The sequence below is a fragment of the Anopheles nili genome, unplaced genomic scaffold, assembly GCF_943737925.1.
Source record: "Anopheles nili unplaced genomic scaffold, idAnoNiliSN_F5_01 U_low_cov_7, whole genome shotgun sequence".
NCBI classification, from domain to species: domain Eukaryota; kingdom Metazoa; phylum Arthropoda; class Insecta; order Diptera; family Culicidae; genus Anopheles; species Anopheles nili.
In genome coordinates this window covers 46,723-70,215 of record NW_026525545.1, presented here as the reverse complement: position 1 = coordinate 70,215, position 23,493 = coordinate 46,723, and the positions used below count along the sequence as shown (strand labels likewise).

The 23,493-nt window shown below is 37.6% G+C and overlaps 1 pseudogene; it reads right to left on the bottom strand.

The window, feature by feature from the left end:
• Window positions 1-13,332: 13,332 nt before the first annotated feature.
• On the bottom strand, window positions 13,333-13,924 carry LOC128730097 (uncharacterized; annotated as a pseudogene).
• Window positions 13,925-23,493: the final 9,569 nt, after the last annotated feature.

The following is a 23,493-nucleotide window of genomic DNA, read 5'->3' as shown; positions in this document are numbered from 1 at the left end:
CATCCTTGATATGAAAAAAATTTTTTTAGTACATCCTCGATCTAAAAAAATTTTTTTAATACATCCTCGATCTAAAAAAAATTTTTTTAATACATCCTTGATATGAAAAAAATTTTTTTAGTACATCCTTGATCTAAAAAAAAAATTTTTTAGAACATCCTTGATCTAAAAAAATTTTTTTAGTACATCCTCGATCTAAAAAAAATTTTTTTAGTACATCCTCGATCTAAAAAAATTTTTTTAGTACATCCTCGATCTAAAAAAAATTTTTTTAGTACATCCTTGATATGAAAAAAATTTTTTTAGTACATCCTCGATCTAAACAAATTTTTTTTGTACATCCTTGATATGAAAAAATTTTTGTTAGTACATCCTCGGTCTAAAAAAATTTTTTTAGTACATCCTGGATCTAAAAAAATTTTTTTAGTACATCCTCGATCAAAAAAAATTTTTTTAGTACATCCTTGATCTAAAAAAAAATTTTTTAGTACATCCTTGATATGAAAAAATTTTTTTTAGTACATCCTCGATCTAAAAAAATTTTTTTAGTACATCCTCGATCAAAAAAAATTTTTTTAGTACATCCTCGATCTAAAAAAAATTTTTTTAGTACATCCTTGATCAAAAAAAATTTTTTTAGTATATTCTCGATCAAAAAAAAATTTTAAGTACATCCTCGATCTAAAAAAAAATTTTTTAGTACATCCTTGATATGAAAAAAATTTTTTTAGTATATCCTCGATCTAAAAAAATTTTTTTAGTACATCCTCGATCTAAAAAAAATATTTTTAGTACATCCTAGATCAAAAAAAATTTTTTTAGTACATCCTCGATCTAAAAAAAATTTTTTTAGTACATCCTTGACATGAAAAAATTTTTTTTAGTACATCCTCGATCAAAAAAAATTTTTTTAGTACATCCTCGATCTAAAAAAAATTTTTTTAGTACATCCTTGATATGAAAAAATTTTTTTTAGTACATCCTCGATCTAAAAAAAATTTTTTAGTACATCCTCGATCTAAAAAAATTATTTTAGTACATCCTCTATCTAAGAAAAAATTTTTTTAGTACATCCTTGATATGAAAAAATTTTTTTAGTACATCCTCGATCAAAAAAAATTTTTTTAGTACATCCTCGATCTAAAAAAAATATTTTTAGTACATCCTAGATCAAAAAAAATTTTTTTAGTACATCCTCGATCTAAAAAAAATTTTTTTAGTACATCCTTGACATGAAAAAATTTTTTTTAGTACATCCTCGATCAAAAAAAATTTTTTTAGTACATCCTCGATCTAAAAAAAATTTTTTTAGTACATCCTTGATATGAAAAAATTTTTTTTAGTACATCCTCGATCTAAAAAAAATTTTTTAGTACATCCTCGATCTAAAAAAATTATTTTAGTACATCCTCTATCTAAGAAAAAATTTTTTTAGTACATCCTTGATATGAAAAAATTTTTTTAGTACATCCTCGATCAAAAAAAATTTTTTTAGTACATCCTCGATCTAAAAAAAATTTTTTAGTACATCCTCGATCTAAAAAAATTATTTTAGTACATCCTCTATCTAAGAAAAAATTTTTTTAGTACATCCTTGATATGAAAAAATTTTTTTAGTACATCCTCGATCAAAAAAAATTTTTTTAGTACATCCTCGATCTAAAAAAAATTTTTTAGTACATCCTCGATTGAACGTTCGCGGTAAGTTTCGGATCATTTTATTAACAATTTCGCTGCTGTTGTGGTGTCGAAAGTCAAGAGATAGCAAAGAGAGAGGCCATTCCTTTAATTTTCTTCCTTTTTTATACAAACTTTTGAGTGCCACTCACGGGAGTGGCAACTCACCATTCACTCAAATCATCACTCCACGACGAAACATGACGAAACCAATTGTTCGTTAAGGTTGAAACATCTTGGGCGAACATACTCCCCCCCCCCCCTCCCCCCATGACAAAAGAGTCATCATAAAGCCTAAGCCTGATGGCGCCGTAACGGGGAGTAAAACATAGTTTTGGTAATTGGACGCGTTACTATTCCTTTTTGTCGTTTTTAGTTCCACACCACACGCGTAAGATGAGCCTGTCCATTTGGCCATTTGGTGCTGGGAAGCGAATCGTCCACAAGGATGACCAATGCGGCCAGGGCCACTATCTCTCACTACGATTCACTATCCCTATCCGGTTTTCCCTTTCTGCATTTTGCTGCCAAAATACTCGGTTGTCCAATGCCCTCCGGAAGCGTTGAACAGGCAATTGCCAATTGTTTTTGTAATTCGTCCAAAGTGTACGCCTTCAAACGAGTGTTTTGCAGGGATGGGATGATGTGCCGCAGTGCGACGTGAGCAGGTGTAAGCGCCACCAAAGCATTGGGGTCATCCGCATATAAAGGAAGGCGAGTTCTATCTGCTGCAGAATGGTGGCTGTATCCTTCGTGCGAAAGCCTAAGAGCTGCCTGTAGAGGTGTCTTTTGGCAGTAATCCACCGAAGTGTGGCGCTTGTGGGTGGTGTAAAATGCCATTGTCGGCGAACAGTGACAGATGCAATTTTTGTTTCGTTGTTGCTCGTTCGGAAACATTTCAAAACAGTTGAAACATTTCAAAACGCATTTGCAGCACCTTTAAAGTTTTTTTCTCATCCCGTTATCGGAATGTGTATCCGATGGTAATCGCGCGATGGGATGATAATGCGGCTAAGAATCCGTCAGGCGTGAGATCACCAACAAGCTCCAGATGAACTGCCTGGGTTTGCGAAACATACGAACATAAAACAGCTCTCTTGTGAGTTGGTTTAAGATAAGCTGGGTCGGCTCGGCGTTCCCTGCGTTCATACGGGGAGTTGACCAGTTTGTTGTTGCAGCACTGGCCTGGCGGGTCCTGCCGCATGCACCGGAAGCAATTCCTCACGATTCGCGTGGCCAATATTCTTCTCGAATCTGGGCAGCGCGACGAGATGAGCTAGCGGTTGTTGGGTTCTTTGGGTTGCAGCACACGATGGATTTGTTTAAATTGATAAGGGAAAAGCGGCGCAAAGTTTCAAACGCCCGCCTACCCGTTTTTCCGTCGAGAAATGGATTCAATCGTCGAAATGGAGGTGAATGTTTTCCCCACTGACTTCTTCCCCGTTCAAGTAGCCAGATCTTCGATGCAAAATTCGTCTTGCTGCGCCAGTTTACATTTTTACCGATTTTACGAGCAGCTTCCATAAACAGGGGAGGGAATCGACCATGTAGCGGAGGTTGACGTGTTTTGTGTCTCGTGTCTTTTGTGTATAAAACCGGGTATGCAATGACGATGTTAATGCGAACCAAGAGTGAGTGATCTGACAGCGCTTATCCTGACGCTGAGTTTCCACACCAGAGTTTTCCGCAGGCCATTGGGACGGAGCTGATGCTAACCAAATCGGGACCGCAACGCGACACCAGAACTCGTTAGCATTTCAGCTGCTGAGATCCCTCGAGACAGGATTTGATGGTGATGATGAGCCGGGGATGTGATGATGATTTCTGGATCTCTGGAACGCGATTCGCCAGATTCGAAACGATTCGGTTTCGTCGATCCTCATGGCACGTCTAACACGATGATGGAGATGTGCTCCTAACACAGCAGTGCAAAGTTCTACTCTCGGTTCTAATGTTTCAGTGCGGGCAACGCGGGATTTCGACGCGAGCAGACTGACTCGTACCTGCCCCCTGCTGCCATATGCATTCTCCGATGCGTCTGCAAACGTATGCAATTGTACTTTGGCGTTAGATAAGAGCACAACCCTATGCTGGCTTTGGAAGTCAGCCAGGCATCTTGCCGGGCGTCAGTAACCGATTTCCATTTGCTACAGATTTGGATCATCCCATGCAACTTTCTGAAGCCACAACTCCCTGCATCGCATGGTGAGGTGGGTGTTATCAATTGTCGGCTCGAAACTCGAAAACTCAGAGTATCCAATTTCGGGCATCGAAGCGATGGAAGATGGTTTCGTTCGGAAAACAAACTGCAGGGAAAATTGTGTACCGATATGTTCCGCTGGTAGGCCGGTAAGCACGTCCAAACAGTTAGATGTCCACGTTCGAAGTTCGAATCCACCTCTGGAGAGCGCAACTCGGTTAATTGTTGGCGAAGCGCATATGAGGGCTTCCTTTACGCTGTTCGCACCACGCGATGAAATCGGGAAAACATAGAAGTTTGTTTTTTAGAGCGCGTGTAGCGAGTGGATAATCTACACCTTCATCTTCAGCAAGCTGCAATAATGTGCGGGTGGCCAAGAACGAGGATGGAACCAAACCATATGCTACCGTAGCTTCAGCTCGTACAATCTAATCGTCGATCGTCTGGTGAGAAACGGAAGAAGATGCGAAACTAATCGTCGATCGTCTGGTGGTGCAGCACAATTTGTCTATACAGTTTTTGGCGATATCAGCTACGACAGCGATCTTATAAGTTCGAAAACGCAAAATGATGTCGATGAGTTCATCTTGAACTATAGGTCCAACTCGTAATGTTTCATTCAGCGAGAAACCAGTCGACGTTTTAGCCGAACCATCGAATACAACTCTAACCTTCGTTGTGGAACTTAATGCCTTAAAAACTGTATGATGAGGTAGATAATAAGCAGCTGTATCGTCACATTCAGTGCTTATAGGAGACATGTGCCCCAGTTCCAAATACTCCTTCATGAATGCTTGGTACGCCTCTCGAAGTGCTGAATCGCGTTCCAATCTACGCTCAAGCAGCTCAAAGCGACGAATAGCTTGAGATCTAGACATACCGAGCTTTTCGTCGAAGTCTGGCTGTTTTGGGAGGCGAACAATATATCTACCGGTGTCGTCACGTTCCGTGGTGGCCTTGTAATAGGTTTCGCAATATCGTTCATCCGGTGAGTATGTATCATTTACGGTAAGTTCCTCTAAATTCCAAAATCGTTGTAACGACTCCTCCAGAGGAGGTCATACAGACGGTTGTATACGATGTGGTAGAATCTGGTTGAGATACAGAGTGATTAACGGCAGTTGTGCCGGTCATTACCCAGCCAAACACACTGTTCATCATGACGGGTAGATGAGGTGCTGGACGGACCTGCGTTGTATTCTCAAAAAATGTGTGGTAATGGCGTGCGCCCAGAATGATGTCTATGGGAGCAGCTTTAGCTAAAACAAGGGATCCGCTAAAGGCAAACTAGATGGTATAGTCCAATCATTGGTGTTTATATCGCGCGTTGGGAGATTCATCATCAAATTGTCAACCATCAACAAATCGGTGTTCACTGCAAACGAACTGCATCGGGAGATAATTTGGGCATGCACAGATTCTCGTACGGTTTTTGCAGATTGGCCTGCACCAACGATAGTAACGTTCACCTTTCGTTTCTTCAGCCGCAGTCGGTGAGCGAGCCGATCGCTAATTAGATTAGGCTGAGATGCGCTGTCCAAGAGAGCTCGCGCAGGATGAGCGATTCCGAACTCATCAATTATATGTATTAACGCAGTTTGGAGCAAGACCTGCTTGGATGCTTGCTGTAGTGCTGCCGCAAACGTGCGTTGTGTGTTGTTTATGGCCGTGGGATCGCTAGTGGCATCGGGTGTGTGGTGTGGTGGTGAGGTGTAACTTGTATTAGTGTGTGTGAAGTGCAATTTAGTGTGGTGTGTAGCATTACAGTAACGACATTTGTACCGTGATGGGCAATCACGAGCCATGTGATCTTTCCGCAGACAATTCAAACACAAATGCGCGGTCATGGCAAATCGATGACGCTCCTTTGGTTCCATCCCTTCGAAACGCGGGCATTTAACAAGATGGTGCGCAGAATTACATAACTTACATTTTTGCGCATCATGCGATGTAGCAGCAAAACTGGCATGGCGAGGAAAGTTTATTCGCCGTGAGTTCCTCGGGTCATTGTCCTGCGACGTCTGACGGTTGTTTACTAGTAAAGTCTCCAATACACGCATCGTACGACGATGTGGGAACGGAATTAAACCGTCGTACTTCGGGTTAGTATCACTCGATGCGTGTTCCTCCCAATCGCCGTAATGTAATTATGGGCAGCTTAGCTACTTTGTAGATGTTCGAGAATGCTACCCCCAAGTGCCCGTGTCTTCTCGCAAATGCTGCAATATCTTTTTTGTGTCGCTCAAATTCATCCAAAAGATGGTGCAGTGATGCTACGCTTTCCTTCCGTGCAGCAGAAATGGCAAAGAATGGCTTGTAAATGGCGCTTTTTTTAAGCAGATATTCATTGGAGTATCGCTCAGTGAATGTTTTCCACGCCTAAATCGTAATTAGCCGCGCGCTTATGGTGAATGACTCTATCACTTGAGCCGCCTCTCCTTTCACAGCGGCGCGCAAATAGTGGAATTTTTGTATCGCCGGTAAGTCTCCGTTTGCATGTATGAGGCACTCAAACGTATCGCGGAATGTCAACCATTGCATATAATCTCCACTGAATTCAGGCAGTGCAATGGTGGGAAGCTTAGGGACCCTTGAGCGGATTCGATCCGGTGGTCGTTTGGGCATAAGATGTTTGCACTAACCGCAAATGCGCCTGCAATTTTGGATTGCACCTGTATTGTTCTGCTTTCTTGAAATTCTCCCTCAAAGCCGCATTTTGCCGATATTTCTTCGGCAGTGGAAGCGGAATCTTCCAACCCTTTGCTGGATATCTTCAAGATCTTGGCATAATCGTTCAAACTTCCTACGTCGGGTTTCTACCTCTATTTGGTCCCGTTCAGCAACGAAATCCTCTAGAAATTTTTCATATCGCGAAATGGACACTAGCAAAATTGTCCGCCGGGATGCTAACACCGTGGGCTTCATTGGCACTATGTAAATGCTTGTGAATGTATGCGTTTGACAGTGTTTTGCGTGATGCGGCAAAAACAGCTGTATGCTTAACGATAATTCAACTACAAGCGGTAACACAATATCGATCGAAACTCGCGATTTTAAAAATCAGATACTCAAACAATCCTGGTCACGGCACCATGAACAATCGCGGTAAGTTTCGGAACACTTTAGTAACAATTTCGAAAATGATGATATGAAAAAAATTTTTTCAGTACATCCTCGATCTAAAAAAAATTTTTTTAGTACATCTTTGATATGAAAAAATTTTTTTTAGTACATCCTCGATCTAAAAAAATTTTTTTAGTACATCCTCGATCAAAAAAAATTTTTTTAGTACATCCTCGATCTAAAAAAAATTTTTTTTGTACATCCTTGATATGAAAAAAATTTTTTCAGTACATCCTCGATCAAAAAAAATTTTTTTAGTACATCCTCGATCAAAAAAAATTTTTTAGTACATCCTCGATCTAAAAAAAATTTTTTTAGTACATCCTTGATATATAAAAATTTTTTTTAGTACATCCTCGATCTAAAAAAATTTTTTTAGTACATCCTCGATCAAAAAAAATTTTTTTAGTACATCCTCGATCGAAAAAAAATTTTTTTAGTACATCCTCGATCGAAAAAAAATTTTTTTAGTACATCCTTGATATGAAAAAATTTTTTTTAGTACATCCTCGATCTAAAAAATTTTTTTAGTACATCCTCGATCAAAAAAAAATTTTTTAGTACATCCTCGATCTAAAAAAAATTTTTTAAGTACATCCTCGATCAAAAAAAATTTTTTTAGAACATCCTCGATCAAAAACAGTTTTTTTAGTACATCCTCGATCTAAAAAAAAATTGTTTAGTACATCCTTGATATGAAAAAAATTTTTTTAGTACATCCTCGATCAAAAAAAATTTTTTTAGTACATCCTCGATCTAAAAAAAATTTTTTAGTACATCCTCGATCAAAAAAAATTTTTTTAGTACATCCTCGTACTAAAAAAAAAATTTTTAGTACATCCTCGATCTAAAAAATTTTTTTTAGTACATCCTCGATCTAAAAAAAATTTTTTTAGTACATCCTCGATCAAAAACAGTTTTTTTAGTACATCCTCGATCTAAAAAAAAATTGTTTAGTACATCCTTGATATGAAAAAAATTTTTTTAGTACATCCTCGATCAAAAAAAATTTTTTTAGTACATCCTCGATCTAAAAAAAATTTTTTAGTACATCCTCGATCAAAAAAAATTTTTTTAGTACATCCTCGTACTAAAAAAAAAATTTTTAGTACATCCTCGATCTAAAAAATTTTTTTTAGTACATCCTCGATCTAAAAAAAATTTTTTAGTACATCTTCGATCAAAAAAAATTTTTTTAGTACATCCTCGTACTAAAAAAAAAATTTTTAGTACATCCTCGATCAAAAAAAATTTTTTTAGTACATCCTTGATATGAAAAAAATTTTTTTAGTACATCCTCGATCTAAAAAAATTTTTTTAGTACATCCCCGATCAAAAAAATTTTTTTGTACATCCTCGATCAAAAAAAATTTTTTTAGTACATCCTCGATCTAAAAAAAATTTTTTTAGTACATCCTTGATATGAAAAAAATTTTTTTAGTACATCCTCGATCAAAAAAATTTTTTTAGTACATCCTCGATCAAAAAAAATTTTTTTAGTACATCCCCGATCTAAAAAAATTTTTTTAGTACATCCTCGATCTAAAAAAAATTTTTTTAGTACATCCTCGATCAAAAAAAATTTTTTTAGTACATCCTCGATTTGAAAAAAATTTTTATAGTACATCCTCGATCAAAAAAAATTTTTTTAGTACATCCTCGATCAAAAAAAATTTTTTTAGTACATCCTCGATCTAAAAAAAATTTTTTTAGTACATCCTCGATCAAAAAAAATTTTTTTAGTACATCCACGATCTAAAAAAAATTTTTCTAGTACATCCTTGATATGAAAAAAATTTTTTTAGTACATCCTCGATCTAAAAAAATTTTTTAGTACATCCTCGATCAAAAAAAATTTTTTAGTACATCCTCGATCTAAAAAAAATTTTTTTAGTACATCCTTGATATGAAAAAAATTTCTTAGTACATCCTCGATCTAAAAAAAATTTTTTTAGTACATCCTCGATCAAAAAAAATTTTTTTAGTACATCCACGATCTAAAAAAAATTTTTCTAGTACATCCTTGATATGAAAAAAATTTTTTTAGTACATCCTCGATCTAAAAAAATTTTTTAGTACATCCTCGATCTAAAAAAAATTTTTTAGTACATCCTCGATTGAACGTTCGCGGTAAGTTTCGGATCATTTTATTAACAATTTCGCTGCTGTTGTGGTGTCGAAAGTCAAGAGATAGCAAAGAGAGAGGCCATTCCTTTAATTTTCTTCCTTTTTTATACAAACTTTTGAGTGCCACTCACGGGAGTGGCAACTCACCATTCACTCAAATCATCACTCCACGACGAAACATGACGAAACCAATTGTTCGTTAAGGTTGAAACATCTTGGGCGAACATACTCCCCCCCCCCCCCCGCATGACAAAAGAGTCATCATAAAGCCAAAAACAGGATGCACGTACTACGAAGCCTGATGGCGCCGTAACGGGGAGTAAACATAGTTTTGGTAATTGGACGCGTTACTATTCCTTTTTGTCGTTTTTAGTTCCACACCACACGCGTAAGATGCGCCTGTCCATTTGGCCATTTGGTGCTGGGAAGTGAATCGTCCCCAAGGATGACCAATGCGGCCAGGGCCACTATCTCTCACTACGATTCACTATCCCTATCCGGTTTTCCCTTTCTGCATTTTGCTGCAAAGATACTCGGTTGTCCAATGCCCTCCGGAAGCGTTGAACAAACAATTGCCAATTGTTTTTGTAATTCGTCCAAAGTGTACGCCTTCAAACGAGTGTTTTGCAGGGATGGGATGATGTGCCGATGTGCGACGTGAGCAGGTGTAAGCGCCACCAAAGCATTGGGGTCATCCGCAATAAAGGAAGGCGAGTTCTATCCGCTGCAGAATGGTGGCTGTATCCTTCGTGCGAAAGCCTAAGAGCTGCCTGTAGAGGTGTCTTTTGGCAGTAATCCACCGAAGTGTGGCGCTTGTGGGTGGTGTAAAATGCCATTGTCGGCGAACAGTGACAGATGCAATTTTGTTTCGTTGTTGCTCGTTCGGAAACATTTCAAAACAGTTGAAACATTTCAAAACGCATTTGCAGCACCTTTAAAGCTTTTTTCTCTTTCCCGTTATCGGAATGTATATCCGATGGTAATCGCGCGACGGGATGATAATGCGGCTAAGAATCCGTCAGCCGTGAGATCGCCAACAAGCTCCAGATGAACTGCCTGGGTTGCAAAACATACGAACATAAAACAGCTCTCTTGCGAGTTGGTTTAAGATAAGCTGGGTCGGCTTGGCGTTCCCTGCGTTCATACGGGGAGTTGACCAGTTTGTTGTTGCAGCACTGGCCTGGCGGGTCCTGCCGTATGCACCGGAAGCAATTCCTCACGATTCGCCCATCGTGGGGCTAATATTCTGCTCGAATCTGGGCAGCGCGACGAGCTGAGCTAGCGGTTGTTGGGTTCTTTGGGGAGCAGCACACGATGGATTTGTTTCGATTGATAAGGGAAAAGCGGCGCAAAGTTTCAAACGCCCGCCTACCCGTTTTCCGTCGAGAAATGCATTCAATCGTCGAAATGGAGGTGAATGTTTGTTTTCCCACTGACTTCTTCCCCGTTCAAGTAGCCGGATCTTCGATGCAAAATTCGTCTTGCTGCGGCAGTTTACATTCGTACCGATTTTACGAGCAGCTTCCATAAACAGGGGAGGGAATCGACCATGTAGCGGAGGTTGACGTGTTTTGTGTCTCGTGTGTTTTGTGTATAAAACCGGGTATGCAATGACGATGTTAATGCGAACCAAGAGTGAGTGATCTGTGCATTAGTTGATCTGACAGCGCTTTTCCTGACGCTGAGTTTCCACATCCGAGTTTTCCGCAGGCCATTGGGACGGAGCTGATGCTAACCAAATCGGGACCGCAACGCCACACCAGAACTCGTTAGCATTTCAGCTGCTGAGATCCCTCGAGACAGGATTTGATGGTGATGATGAGCCAGGGATGTGATGATGATTTCTGGATCTCTGGAACGCGATTCGCCCGATTCGAAACGCTTCGGTTTCGTCGATCCTCATGGCTCGTCTAACACGCTGATGGAGATGTGCTCCTAACACAGCAGTGCAAAGTTCTAATGTGATACGTTTCAGTGCGGGCAACGCGGGATTTCGACGCGAGCAGACTGACTCGTACCTGCCCCCTGCGGCCATATGCATTCTCCGATGCGTCTGCAAACGTATGAAGCTGTACTTTGGCGTTAGATAAGAGCACAACCCTATGCTGGCTTTGGAAGTCAGCCAGGCATCTTCCCAGGCGTCAGTAACCGATTTCCATTTGCTACCGATTTGGATCATCCCATGCAACATTCTGAAGCCACAACTCCCTGCATCAGGTGGGTGTTATTAATTGTCGGCTCGAAACTCGAAAACTCAGAGTACCCTTTTTCGGGCATCGAAGCGATGGAAGATGGTTTCGTTCGGAAACAAACTGCAGGGAAGACTGTGTGACCGATGTGTTCCGCTGGTAGGCCGGTAAGCACACGTCCAAAGCACGTTAGATGTCCACGTTCGAAGTTCGAATCCTTCTTTGGAGAGCGCAACTCGGTTAATTGTTGGCGAAGCGCATACGGGGGCTTCCTTTACGCTGTTCGCACCACGCGATGAAATCGGGAAAACGTAGAAGTTTGTTTTTTAGAGCGCGTGTAGCGAGTGGCTAATCGACACCTTCATCTTCAGCAAGCTGCAATAATGTGCGGGTGGCCAAGAACGAGGATGGAACCAAACCATATGCTACCGTAGCTACAGCTCGTACAATCTAATCGACGATCGTCTGGTGAGAAACGGAAGAAGATGCGAAACTAATCGTCGATCGTCTGGTGGTGCAGCACAATTTGTCTATACAGTTTTTGGCGATATCAGCTACGACGATGTCGATATCAGCTACGACGTCGATGAGTTCATCTTGAACCGTAGGTCCAACTCGTAATGTTTCATTCAGCGAGAAACCAAACGTCGACGTTTGTGCCAAACCATCAAATACAACTCTAACCTTCGTTGTGGAGCTTGATGCCTTCGAAAACTGTACGATAATAAGAGGTAGATATAATAAGCAGCTGTATGTGCCCCAGTTCCAATAAACTCGCTTCATGAATGCTTGGTACGCCCCCATTCGAAGTGCTGAAAGTCGCGTTCCAATCTACGCTCAAACGCTGCTCAAAGCACACGAATAGCTTGAGCTCTAGACATTCGCGCGAGACATTTTGGGGAGGCGAACAATAGATCTCTACGCGGTGTCGTCACGTGCCGTGGTGGCCATTTACCCGTAAGTTCCGCTCAGTTCCAAAATCGTTGAAAACGACTCCTCCAGAGGAGGTCATCCAGAGTTCTCGACGGCAGTTGTGCCGGTCAGTACCCAGCCAAACACACTGTGCATCAGTTCATGAGCAGCTTTAGCAAAAACAAGCGATCCGCTCAAGGCACACTAGATGGTATATTCCAATCATTGGTGTTTATATATCGCGCGCGCGTGTGTTGGGAGATTCAGAGACATCTGCACTGCAAACGAACTGCTTGCGGGAGACAATTCGCGTACGGTTTTTTTTTTTTTTGTGCAGATTGGCCTGCACCAACGATAGTAACCTCTCACCTTTTCGTTGCTTCAGCCGCAGTCGGTGAGCGAGGCCCCATCGCTAATTAGGCAGTAGGCTGCGATGCGCTGTCGAAGAGAGCTCGCGCAGGATGAGCGATTGTTTTGTGTTGTTTATGGCCGTGGTGAGATGTCAATGTGTATTAGTGTGTGTGTGTGTGTAGCATTACAGTGACGCCATTTGTACTGTGATGGGCAATCACGAGCCAATGTGACCTTTCCCGCAGACAATTCGATCGATGAATCGATGACGCTCTTTCGGTTCTATGCCTTCGAAACGCGGGCATCATGCGCGATGTAGCAGCAAAACTACGCATGGCGAGGAACGTTTATTCGCCGTTCAGTTTCTCGAGCCATTGTCCATGTCCCGACGTCTGACGGGGTGTTTACTGGTAAAGTCTCCAATACACGCATCGTACGACGATGTAGGCACGAAATTAAACCGTCGTACTTCTTCGGGTTGGTGTCATTCGATGCGTGTTCCAGCCAATCGCCGTAATGTAATTATGGGCAGCTTAGTACAAAGTAGATGTTCGAGAATGCTACCCCAAGTGCCCGTTTCTTCTCCTAAATGCTGCAATATCTTTTTTTGTGTCGCTCAAATTCCTCTACAAGATGGTGCAGTGATGCTACGCTTTCCTTCCGTGCAGCAGGAATGGCAAAGAATGGCTTGTAAATGGCGCTTTTTTTAAGCAGATATTCATTGGAGTATCGCTCAGTTAATGTGTTCCACGCCTAAATCGTAATTAGCCGCGCGCTTATGGTGATTGACTCTATCACTTGAGCCGCCTCTCCTTTCTCAGCGGCGCGCAAATAGTGGAATTTTTGTATCGCCGGTAAGTCTCCGTTTGCATGTATGAGGCACTCAAACGTATCGCGGAATGTCAACCATTGCATATAATCTCCACTGAATTCAGGCAGTGCAATGGTGGGAAGCTTAATACCCTTGAGCGGATTCGATCCGGTGGTCGTTTGGGCATAAGATGTTTGCACTAACCGTAAATGCGCCTGCAATTTTGGATTGCACCTGTATTGATCTACTTTCGAAATTCTCCCTCAAAGCCGCATTTTGCCGATATTTCTTCGGCAGTGGAAGCGGAATCTTCCAACCCTTTGCTGGATATCGTCAAGATCTTGGCATAATCGTTCAAACTTCCTAAGTCGGGTTTCTACCTCTATTTGGTCCCGTTCAGCAACGAAATCCTCTAGAAATTTTTCATATCGCGAAATGGACACTAGCAAAATTGTCCGCCGGGATGCTAACACCGTGGGCTTCATTGGCACTATGTGAATGCTTAGCACTATGTGAATGCACTATATGCTTGTGAATGTATGCGTTTGACAGTGTTTTGCGTGATGCGGCAAAAACAGCTGAATGCTTAACGATAATTCAACTACAAGCGGTAACACAATATCGATCGAAACTCGCGATTTTAAAAACCAGATACTCACACAATCCTGGTCACGACGGCACCATGAACGTTCGCGTAAGTTTCGGATCACTTAATTAACAATTTCGAAAATGATGATATGAAAAAAATAGTTTTTAGTACATCCTCGATCTAAAGAAAATTTTTTTAGATCATCCTCGATAAAAAAAAATTTTTTAGTACATCCTCGATCTAAAAAAATTTTTTTAGTACATCCTAGATCAAAAAAAAATTTTTTTAGTACATCCTCGATCTAAACAAATTTTTTTAGTACATCCTCGATATTTATTTATTTAATTATAATTAAATCTTCTGGCTCGAGTGGCCCACAAGACAGCACAATCACTCAATCAATCAAACAAAACGAAGCTTAACACGAAAACGCATACATCAGACATGACGCAAAGTGTACAGACGCACAAAAAAAACAGCTTAGCACAAAAATCACATAAATCACAAGCCGTAAAGCGCACGTAGACGCATTTTACGCACTGAACGTCGAATGGTTAAAGTCGATCGCATGGTACATCTCGTCGAATTCCCTAGCCATTTGAACCATCAAAGGTCAAATGGTGCCGTACTCTCTACGCCGGAAGTCAACCGCCAGCAACTGTCCGGGTCGCAACGACCTGCCGTGAGGCTGCTCTTACTTACGATGGCGGGAGCCTCGATGTTTGCCGTTCAATAGTTTTAAAAGACAAACAAAACATTTGGCCCCCTTTTTTTTCTGTGCTCGAGCGACTCCAAGCCAAAAACAGAAGGCACCTCGTTTTATAATTGGCCTCGTTGACCCAGGTCAATCGGTTAAAGATAACTTTCGTCAAGCGTCTTTGAATAAGCTCGTGTCTGTTGATGAATGGGAGACCAAACACAACGCAAGCAAATTCTCGAATGGGTCTCACGAGAGAGGCTTTTGATCGTAAATGGGTTATTTGAGAGCTCTTTGGAGACTCCCCAAATGAAGCCTAGAGAACGAAGAGCTTTCGAGACGATACAGTCAAAAGTGGTTCGTTAGCTGCTAGCTTCTGGCTCGAGTAAAAACACCGAGAGCCCTAACTTCCGGACAGCACGAGGACCCTGCACAGTGAGTTAGTTAAACGAGACGTGAGACTTTTGCCTTGAGACAAGACACAACACATGAACACTTGAGTGATACCATTCATTGATAAAAGAGTTAGTCGCACACCACGAGCTAAGTCCGGTCAAGACACAGTGGCAGTCGTCGAGTCGTTGCACATGGGAGAGAATTTTCAGGTCGTCAGCCTACAGCAGCTTCGATGCGCCAGGCAAATCCATAAACGTAAACAGGCAATCAGGTCCCGGGTATGCTGCCCAGCTGCGTTCGAGAACGGAGACGAGAAGGCATCACCAATGCTTGACTCGAATGCGCCGATCGGTGAGAAAGCTCCAGCTCAACGTTAACTCCGCATATTTAGTCATCTTCGCTAGATGAGTAGAGCGTGGTTGGGACCGTTGGGTCGAAAGCTGAACGAAAGTCGGGGTGTAAATCGGAGTCAAGTCGTCAACCTGCAAGCCTTGGTCGAAGAAGGCGTGGCTCCATTGGCTCCAAAAAGGCTCGCTAGATTTGTCTCGATCGAGCGGTTTGGCATGAATCCATGCTCGGTCGGTACTTAGAGAGAGAGAGCGAGTGCTTTTGAATCCATGCATGAAGTGCCTCGCAACCTCTCGAACGCTCGAACAGTTTGCTGCAGGAGCACAGCGTGGAGATTCCGCGGTAGTTTTGAACAAAGGCCCCTGTCTTGAATACCGGCAACATCCAAAAGACGATTTCCAACGGGCTGGGGAAACGCTCCAAACTGCAAGGAAATTGTTGCAGAGCGCGACGTCAAGACTGGAATCAGAGCTTCGTTGCAGTGTTTTTTTTTATTCTAGCGCTGGGAATTATTGCGCAGACCCAAACGCGTAGGAAAGTTTCAACTCGTCAATAGCCAAGTGCCAGCCCTGCTCTTCGGACAGGAAGATTTCCTCGCAAATGGGCTCCCGGGGCAGAAGCGTGACTGGTTTTGGTCCAGGCTAGTCATTTGAGTACGTTGAAGCAAAGTGAGCCGCGAATGGATCGCCGGAAAACCACTGAGCCGCTGCAGCCAGCTGCTCGTTTGTTTGTTTTTGATAAACTTCCAAAATGATTTGGGAATGATTTTTTGCTGAATCCAACCTCAAGACTAGAGCTCGCCTGTTCTCATGTTTTGTAGGCTCAAGCCGCCTCAAAAAAACGCTAAACTTTTTATTCTCTTTTCTCTTTTGTATCTTTTGTCGAAAGTAGATTTGTACCTTTTTCTTTTCCTCAATCGGCGGAGAGTGCGGAGAGGTTTCTTTGGAGCATTGAAACGCGGGCAACAGACTCCTCGAAGAGGTCCACAACGGTGAGGGTAAAGGAAATCAATGGAATGGTTTCATTCCAGTCAGCAAGCTGAAGCAAAGCTGAGCGTGTTTAGCAACCAGCAAAAGCAGCAGGGGGCAGATGCTCGCGTACACTCACGCGGAAGCATTTGGCCCAAAAAAAAACCAGGCAGATAAAAGCACCAAAAGCGGGATTGGTAGTGTCATCGAGCCCGATTAGCCGGTGCCAAGCCGGATCTCAATTTTGAAAACCGAGTAATCGATGAGCAGATCGAAGCAGAGGTCGAAGAGAAGGTCCAACAGGGTGAAAACCGTGCACTGGCAAAGGTCCAGAGCAGGGAAAAGAGCCAGCTGTAGGAGTCCAGCGTGCGTTAGGTTGAAGGAAGTCACACCCCCTCCCCCCGCATGAGGACAAACGTGAACGAGAGCGATGAAGCTCGTAAGCAGATGGAGTTAAATTGTTGCCAGATCATCAGAGACTTTCCGTGAGAAGGGAGTCGGCAGCGGAGCAAACGGAAGGTCGTCAAGCCTCGAAGCCACTGTGACATTCGAAAAGCAGCGGTGAAGGAAGTATTGTCATCTAGCCATCAGTTCCTCAAGTCAGAAGAAGTCAGAGAACTCAGAGGGTTTTCCGATCGCAAACCACGCACATTTTGGTAAAATACACTTGAGCGGTGGTTTTGAGCCTTTGAATCCGTTACTAACTCCATCGCGCTAGAGCGGAACTCAGTGAGAGCAGCTAACGTGGGCCGTTAGTCGCGTTGAGTTGCGTGGTTTTTTACAGGATTGAAACTCAAATTCCTCGGAAGACAAAACCCTTTCCAGGCCAGGTATAGTTTGGTGAAAGAGCGACCTTTTCGAAGTGATCGCTCACGCAGGCTCACTTTAAAGCAAGAAGATGAACCGAAAAACTATTTCGGTCGCGTGCCGCGAGGATAAATTCGACGAGCAAAATACAGTCGGAAGAATTGATCCGAGAAGAGAAACAAAAGTGCACATCTGCTCTGCTCTGCTCAGTGCAAATTTGGAGAAACTCGTGTAACGAATAGCCGTTTGCTTAGCTCGATGAGAAGCTCACTTTTCATCGCACTGATGCAGACGTTTGAGCTCACTGAGAATAGTTGGCCCGCCAGCCAAGGCAGCCCGGGCAAAAGAGTTACAAAACCACACAAGATTCTCCAGGTCTTGAGGTAGCTTTAAGGCACCTTGCGTGGCTAAAACGGCTTTACACAGAGCTACCGCCGCAAACTATCGGGCCACACATCGGTTTGGCAAATCACAAACTCGGCACACCGAAGGCCATCGCGAAAAACACAAAGAAGAAGCGCGAACCCGACGCAAGTTAGGTTCGAAACTGAGGAAAACCGAAATAGCGAAGGCAACACACACGGTCGTGAGAGACCTTGAGCGTAGGTCAGCGGGAGAGAGCACTTCAAACACGATAAGCCGTGAAAAACGATGACCAAAGCACCAAAAAAAACATAAAGAAACGAAAGTTTTAAGCGGAGCGTCTCATGAAGCGACTGACTCGCGCGACTCTGATGACTTTTTAGTACATCCTCGATCTAAAAAAAATTTTTTAGTACATCCTTGATATGAAAAAAATTTTTTAGTACATCCTCGATCTAAAAAAAATTCTTTAGTACATCCTCGATTTAAAAAAAATTTTTTTAGTACATTCTCGATCTAAACAAATTTTTTTAGTACATCCTCGATCTAAAAAATTTTTTTAGTACATCCTCGATCTAAAAAATTTTTTAGTACATCCTCGATCTAAAAAAAATTTTTTTAGTACATCCTCGATCTAAACAAATTTTTTTAGTACATCCTCGATCTAAAAAATTTTTTTAGTACATCCTCGATCTAAAAAATTTTTTTAGTACATCCTCGATCAAAAAAAATTTTTTTAGTACATCCTCGATCTAAAAAAAATTTTTTAGTACATCCTCGAACTAAGAAAATTTTATTAGTACATCCTCGATCAAAAAAAATTTTTTTAGTACATCCTCGCTCTAAAAAAAATTTTTTAGTACATCCTCGATCTAAAAAAAATTTTTTTAGTACATCCTCGATTAAAAAAAATTTTTTTAGTACATCCTCGATTTAAAAAAATTTTTTTAGTACATCCTCGATCAAAGAAAATTTTTATAGTACATCCTCGATCTAAAAAAAAATTTTTTAGTACATCCTCGATCTAAAAAAATTTTTTTTAGTACATCCTTGATATGAAAAAAATTTTTTTAGTACATCCTCGATCTAAAAAAATTTTTTTAGTACATCCTCGATCAAAAAAAATTTTTTAGTACATCCTCGATCTAAAAAAAATTATTTTAGTACATCCTCGATCTAAAAAAATTTTTTTAGTACATCCTCGATCTAAAAAAAAATTTTTTTAGTACATCCTTGATATGAAAAAAATTTTTTTAGTACATCCTCGATCTAAAAAAATTTTTTTAGTACATCCTCGATCAAAAAAAAATTTTTTGTACATCCTCGATCTAAAAAAAAATTTTTTAGTACATCCTTGATATGAAAAAAATTTTTTTAGTACATCCTCGATCAAAAAAAAATTTTTGAGTACATCCTCGATCAAAAAAAATTTTTTTAGTACATCCTCGATCTAAAAAAAATTTTTTTAGTACATCCTTGATATGAAAAAAATTTTTTTAGTACATCCTCGATCTAAAAAAAATTTTTTTAGTACGTCCTTGATATGAAAAAATTTTTTTAGTACATCCTCGATCTAAAAAAATTTTTTTAGTACATTCTTGATCTAAAAAAAATTTTTTAGTACATCCTCGATCTAAAAAAATTTTTTTAGTACATCCTTGATATGAGAAAATTTTTTTTAGTACATCCTCGATCTAAAAAAATTTTTTAGTACATCCTCGATCAAAAAAAATTTTTTTAGTACATCCTTGAACAAAAAAAAAATTTTTTTAGTACACCCTCGATCTAAAAAAATTTTTTTAGTACATCCTCGATCTAAAAAAAATTTTTTTAGTACATCCTCGATCTAAAAAAAATTTTTTTAGTACATCCTTGATATGAAAAAATTTTTTTTAGTACATCCTCGATCTAAAAAAATTTTTTTAGTACATCCTCGATCTAAAAAAATTTTTTTAGTACATCCTCGATCTAAAAAAAATTTTTTTAGTACATCCTTGATATGAAAATATTTTTTTAGTACATCCTCGATCTAAAAAAATTTTTTTAGTACATCCTCGATCTAAAAAAATTTTTTTAGTACATCCTTGATATGAAAAACATTTTTTTAGTACATCCTCGATCAAAAAAAATTTTTTTAGTACATCCTCGATCTAAAAAAAATTTTTTTAGTACATCCTCGATCTAAAAAAAATTTTTTTAGTACATCCTCGATCAAATAAAATTTTTTTAGTACATCCTGGATCTAAAACAAATGTTTTTAGTACATCCTTGAGATGAAAAAAAAATTTTTTAGTACATCCTCGATCTAAAAAAAATTATTTTAGTACATCCTCGATCAAAAAAAATTTTTTTAGTACATCCTCCATCAAAAAAAATTTTTTAGTACATCCTCGATCTAAAAAAAAATTTTTTAGTACATCCTTGATATGAAAAAATTTTTTTTAGCACATCCTCGATCTAAAAAAAATTTTTTAGTACATCCTCGAACTAAGAAAATTTTATTAGTACATCCTCGATCAAAAAAAATTTTTTTAGTACATCCTCGCTCTAAAAAAAATTTTTTAGTACATCCTCGATCTAAAAAAAATTTTTTTAGTACATCCTCGATTAAAAAAAATTTTTTTAGTACATCCTCGATTTAAAAAAATTTTTTTAGTACATCCTCGATCAAAGAAAATTTTTTTAGTACATCCTCGATCTAAAAAAAAATTTTTTAGTACATCCTCGATCTAAAAAAATTTTTTTTAGTACATCCTTGATATGAAAAAAATTTTTTTAGTACATCCTCGATCTAAAAAAATTTTTTTAGTACATCCTCGATCAAAAAAAATTTTTTAGTACATCCTCGATCTAAAAAAAATTATTTTAGTACATCCTCGATCTAAACAAATTTTTTTAGTACATCCTCGATCTAAAAAATTTTTTTAGTACATCCTCGATCTAAAAAATTTTTTTAGTACATCCTCGATCAAAAAAAATTTTTTTAGTACATCCTCGATCTAAACAAAATTTTTTTAGTACATCCTCGATCTAAACAAATTTTTTTAGTACATCCTCGATCTAAAAAATTTTTTTAGTACATCCTCGATCTAAAAAATTTTTTTAGTACATCCTCGATCAAAAAAAATTTTTTTAGTACATCCTCGATCTAAAAAAAATTTTTTAGTACATCCTCGAACTAAGAAAATTTTATTAGTACATCCTCGATCAAAAAAAATTTTTTTAGTACATCCTCGCTCTAAAAAAAATTTTTTAGTACATCCTCGATCTAAAAAAAATTTTTTTAGTACATCCTCGATTAAAAAAAATTTTTTTAGTACATCCTCGATTTAAAAAAATTTTTTTAGTACATCCTCGATCAAAGAAAATTTTTATAGTACATCCTCGATCTAAAAAAAAATTTTTTAGTACATCCTCGATCTAAAAAAATTTTTTTTAGTACATCCTTGATATGAAAAAAATTTTTTTAGTACATCCTCGATCTAAAAAAATTTTTTTAGTACATCCTCGATCAAAAAAAATTTTTTAGTACATCCTCGATCTAAAAAAAATTATTTTAGTACATCCTCGATCTAAAAAAATTTTTTTAGTACATCCTCGATCTAAAAAAAAATTTTTTTAGTACATCCTTGATATGAAAAAAATTTTTTTAGTACATCCTCGATCTAAAAAAATTTTTTTAGTACATCCTCGATCAAAAAAAAATTTTTTGTACATCCTCGATCTAAAAAAAAATTTTTTAGTACATCCTTGATATGAAAAAAATTTTTTTAGTACATCCTCGATCAAAAAAAAATTTTTGAGTACATCCTCGATCAAAAAAAATTTTTTTAGTACATCCTCGATCTAAAAAAAATTTTTTTAGTACATCCTTGATATGAAAAAAATTTTTTTAGTACATCCTCGATCTAAAAAAAATTTTTTTAGTACGTCCTTGATATGAAAAAATTTTTTTAGTACATCCTCGATCTAAAAAAATTTTTTTAGTACATTCTTGATCTAAAAAAAATTTTTTAGTACATCCTCGATCTAAAAAAATTTTTTTAGTACATCCTTGATATGAGAAAATTTTTTTTAGTACATCCTCGATCTAAAAAAATTTTTTAGTACATCCTCGATCAAAAAAAATTTTTTTAGTACATCCTTGAACAAAAAAAAATTTTTTTAGTACACCCTCGATCTAAAAAAATTTTTTTAGTACATCCTCGATCTAAAAAAAATTTTTTTAGTACATCCTCGATCTAAAAAAAATTTTTTTAGTACATCCTTGATATGAAAAAATTTTTTTTAGTACATCCTCGATCTAAAAAAATTTTTTTAGTACATCCTCGATCTAAAAAAAAAATTTTTAGTACATCCTTGATATGAAAAATTTTTTTTTAGTACATCCTCGATCTAAAAAAATTTTTTTAGTACATCCTCGATCAAAAAAAATTTTTTTAGTACATCCTTGATATGAAAAAATTTTTTTTAGTACATCCTCGATCTAAAAAAATTTTTTTAGTACATCCTCGATCAAAAAAAATTTTTTTAGTGCTTCCTCGATCTAAAAAAAATTTGTTTTTATATCCTTGATATGAAAAAATTTTTTTTAGTACATCCTCGATCTAAAAAAAAATTTTTTAGTACATCCTCGATCTAAAAAAATTTTTTAGTACATCCTCGATCTAAAAAAAATTTTTTTAGTACATCCTTGATATGAAAAAAATTTTTTTAGTACATCCTCGATCTAAAAAAAATTTTTTTAGTACATCCTTGATACGAAAAATTTTTTTTAGTACATCCTCGATCTAAAAAAATTTTTTAGTACATCCTCGAAATAAAAAAAATTTTTTAGTACATCCTCGATCAAAAAAAATTTTTTAGTACATCCTCGATCTAAAAAAAAATTTGTTTAGTACATCCTCGATCTAAAAAAATTTTTTTAGTACATCCTCGATCTAAAAAAAAATTTTTTAGTACATCCTTGATATGAAAAATTTTTTTTTAGTACATCCTCGATCTAAAAAAATTTTTTTAGTACATCCTCGATCTAAAAAAAATTTTTTAGTACATCCTCGATCTAAAAAATTTTTTTAGTACATCCTCGATCTAAAAAAAAATTTTTTAGTACATCCTTGATATGAAAAAATTTTTCTAGTACATCCTCGATCTAAAAAAATTTTTTTAGTACATCCTCGATTTAAAAAAAATTTTTTAAGTACATCCTCGATCTAAAAAAAATTTTTTAGTACATCCTCGATCTAAAAAAATTTTTTTAGTACATCCTTGATATGAAAAAATTTTTTAAGTAAATCCTCGATTTAAAAAAAAATTTTTAGTACATCCTCGATTTAAAAAAAATTTTTTTAGTACATCCTCGATCTAAAACAATTTTTTTAGTACATCCTCGATCTAAAAAAAATTTTTTAGTACATCCTCGATCTAAAAAAATTTTTTTAGTACATCCTCGATCTAAAAAATTTTTTTAGTACATCCTCGATCTAAAAAAAATTTTTTAGTACATCCTTGATATGAAAAAATTTTTCTAGTACATCCTCGATCTAAAAAAATTTTTTTAGTACATCCTCGATTTAAAAAAAATTTTTTAAGTACATCCTCGATCTAAAAAAAATTTTTTAGTACATCCTCGATCTAAAAAAATTTTTTTAGTACATCCTTGATATGAAAAAATTTTTCAAGTACATCCTCGATTTAAAAAAAATTTTTTAGTACATCCTCGATTTAAAAAAAATTTTTTTAGTACATCCTCGATCTAAAACAATTTTTTTAGTACATCCTCGATCTAAAAAAAATTTTTTAGTACATCCTCGATCTAAAAAAATTTTTTTTAGTACATCCTCGATCAAAAAAAATTTTTATAGTACATCCACGATCTTAAAAAATTTTTTAGTACATCCTTGATATGAAAAAAATTTTTTTAGTACATCCTCGA